This window comes from Castor canadensis, chromosome 1 (genome assembly GCF_047511655.1).
Source record: "Castor canadensis chromosome 1, mCasCan1.hap1v2, whole genome shotgun sequence".
In the NCBI taxonomy this organism is placed as follows: domain Eukaryota; kingdom Metazoa; phylum Chordata; class Mammalia; order Rodentia; family Castoridae; genus Castor; species Castor canadensis.
The window spans coordinates 35637151-35641057 of NC_133386.1; the positions used below are offsets into that span (position 1 = coordinate 35637151).

The following is a 3907-nucleotide window of genomic DNA, read 5'->3' on the forward strand; positions in this document are numbered from 1 at the left end:
AGACATGGAAATGGGTGGTGAATCTGATAAAGACTTCAAAGCTCAATGAACTTCAAGTATATAGATAGAAACAATCAGAAATTTGTCAGAAAAATTTTTATAAAGAAACAGATAATTAAAAAAATTTCACTGAAATCCTGAATTTAAAAAATACAATGAACAAAATTTAAAAATGCATTAAAGAGCATGAGAAGAATCAAACAAGCAGAAGAAAGAATTATTTTATTAGGAATCAGAATCTGAACATAGAAAACTTAGGAGGCTAGAAGGAAAAACTGTCAGAAAAGAAAGACCAGCAAGAAGGAGGGTAGGTTTGGGTAAATCTGGGGAAAAAATTCTATGGTTTTGAATACAGTTTTATCGCTTCTCGGCCTTTTGGCTAAGATCATGTGTAGTATCCGTTCTTATCAGTTTAAAATTCTATGGTTTTGAATATAGTTTAAGTGTGTCTTCAAGGGTACATGTGTTGAAATTTAATCCCCATTGTGAGGTATTAAGAGAATGAAAACTTAATTCAACTCTCTTGTTACACAGGGCTCTGGAAAGTATTTAGGATTTGTTCAGATCATCAGCATAGAGGCACCATGATTTTTATGAATGGGTTTATGGGGAGAGGGAAAGGGGTAACACACATATTCACACACACACACACACACACACACACACACACACACACTACTTGGCAATACACAGAGGAGAAAAAAGAATTTAAAAAATTAATATAGCTTATGCTATTTATGGGACAATGTAAAAAGGCCAAAATTTCAGCATATTGGCATCCCAGAAGGAAAAGAGAAAAAGGATGGGGGGAAAACTTATTTAAAAAATAACTACAGAAATCTTTCCAAAGTTCGAGAATATACAAATATCCAAGTAGGAAGGTTAAGGGTCAGCAATCAGATTCAACAGAAATAAATTCATGCTAAAACATTATCATCAAACATTAAAAGGTCTAGGACAAAGGGAGGATCCTGAAAGAATGAAGACAAAGTAAACAAATAACATATAGGGGAATTCTAACATGACTATCAACAGACTTCTAAGGCAAAAACTTATAGGTTTAGAAGGATTAGGGCACAATATTCAATCTGGTGAAAAAAAAACTTGTCAACCAAGAATATCATAAACTGGAAAGCTATCCTTCAAAAGTATAAAACAAAGAAAAGCTGAAGGGATTCACATCAGACCTCTCACAGGAAATGCTCATCGAAGTACTTCGAGGTGAAAAACAAGACAGTAGTGAGTAACACAAAGACATTTAAAGGCAAAATTCACTGATAAAAGTAAGTATACACTGAAATTCATAATAGTCCAATGTTGTTATCATGAATTACAAAACACATATCTTCAGTCTGATGATTAAATTACAAAACTATTTAAAGCAATAATAAGTAGAATAATTGCTCAAAGTATCTGTAATACAAAAGAGGTAAAATTTGACATCAAAACCAAATGAGGCAAGAGAGTGGAGTTAAAGTTTAGAGTAACTTTTTTGCAGTAAAAGTTAAATTACTATCAGTTCAACATATTCTCTTCTTGATATATTTTCTGTAATACACACACACACACCACAAAACACATGGCTAGGGAAAATGGGAAAATCACAACCACAAAGGAAAATAGTAAGAGGGAAAGAAAGGATGAACCAAACAACTAATAAACAATTAACAAAATGGCACTAGTAAATCCTTACCGAACAATAATTACCTTCAATGTAAATGAACTAAAATTTTCAGTTAAAAGAGTCAGAGTGTCTGGGTGAAATCCAAGCAAGAAAACAAACAAAACAACAAAAACAATGAAGCTTCAATTTTATTCTTCTTACAAGAGACTCACTTCATTTTAAGGAAGCAAATAGATTGAAAGGAAAACAATGGAAAAGTATTAGATACACACAGGAACCAATGATAGCAGGAATACTGATATTTACATCAGACAAAATATAAATCTGTAAAAAACAATCAAATTAAAATGTACAAATGATCAAAGAAGATAAACAAATTAAAAATATAGAAAAAGTACTATCACAAATTTTTAGGAAAATATAATTCAAAAGCACATTGAGATACCATCTCAACAGAATGTAAAATATTTTTAAAAAGCAAAATATAACAAATTCAGGTGAGGGTGCAAAGAAAAGACCACAATTACTTTTGGTGGGAATATAAATTACTATATCCATTATGGAGAACAATATGGAGTTTCCTCAAAAGTTTAAAGATAAATCTACCATACATTCCCACTTCTGAGTATACATCCAATGGAAATGAAATTAACATATGAGATGCCTGCATACATGTTCACTTCATCACTATTCACAATAACCCAGAAATTGAATTAACTGAAGTGTTAATAGGCAGATAAATGGATAAAGATAATTTGGTATACATACACAGTGAAATATTATTCACTACACTGAAGAATGAAATCCTACTTTTTGTGACAAAATGCATGGAACTGAAGGATGTTATATTAAGTGAAATAAGTCAGACAGAAAAGGCATATGCTATATATTTTTGTATATGGAAACAAATAAAAACCTCAAATAAAACTGTGGAATACTGATTCCTAAAGGCCAGGCAGAGGAAGAGGGAGGTTGAATACCACATGCTAAAATAGAGTTAAATAAGAAAAGCAGATTCTAGCATTCTATAGCATAGTAGGATGGTCATAGCTTACAAGAATCTATTATATATTTCATGAAGAACTATAAGACATGCATTAAAATGTTCCAAGCACAAAGGAACAATTAGGACATAGAAATGATAATTATACTAACTTGATAATTTCAAATTGTATACATGTATCAAATTATCACACTGTACCACATAAATATGGACAATTGTTATGTGTCAATTTAAGCAATAAATAAATTCATCATGATTATAATAGTAAATACTATGTTTCATGAATTTTTTACCTTAATTTTATTTAAGATAAAAAAGTATAATAACAGAGAAAGAGGTCATTATATAATGGAAAAAGATCAGCTCAGCAAGAAGATATAAAAATTATAATTATATATGCACCCAGTATCACATCAACTAAATATATTAATCAAATATTAGAGATATAAAAGAAGAGATATATTGAAATACAATGATAGTAGAGAATTTAACATTCCATTCTCTGCAGTGGATTGAGCATGAACAAAGAAACATCAAATTTAATTGCACTCTAGTGTAAATGGATCTAAAAGATATTTCAGAATATTTCACTTAATACTGGCAGAATACACATTCTTTTCAACTGAACATGTAATGTCATTCAGGATAAGTCATATATTAGGCCACAAAACAAGCCTCAACAAATTTAAGAAGATCAAAATCATACCATGTATCTTTTCTGAGCACAGAAACAAACATATCAATGCCAAAAAGAACACTGAAAATTTTATAAACACAAAAAAATTTTAAAAAGTGTCTCTAACCAAAAAAATCAAGAAACAAATTAAAATAGAAACTTAAAATTTTCTTAAGGCATGTGTAAATGGAAAAAATGATATCAAAACCTGTAAGATATAGCAAAAATAATTATAAGGAAAGTTTGAAAAAACAAACATCTGGATCAAGTAAGAAGAAAAACTCAAATAAAAATGTTACAAAACTCAAGAAACTATAAAAGCAAGAAAAATTCAAACCCAAAAGTAGTAGAAGGAAAGAAATACTAATGATCAGAGCATAAATAAACAAAAAAATGACTAAAAATCAGAAAAAGTCAGTGAAATGAAGACTTGGTGTTTTGAAAAGAGAGACAGTATTGCAACCTCTGCCTAGACTTGGAAAAAGAATGATGACTCAAAAATCAGAGAAGAAAATGGAGACATTGAAACAGCACAGAAATACAAAGGATCATAACAGAATGCTATGAGCAATTATACAACACACTCAAAAACCTAAGTTAAATA

At 30.0% G+C, this 3907-nt stretch overlaps 1 pseudogene; it reads left to right on the plus strand.

The window, feature by feature from the left end:
• Nucleotides 1-359: 359 nt before the first annotated feature.
• LOC141415805 (U2 spliceosomal RNA) lies at nucleotides 360-523 on the plus strand (annotated as a pseudogene).
• The last annotated feature ends 3384 nt before the right edge of the window (nucleotides 524-3907 follow it).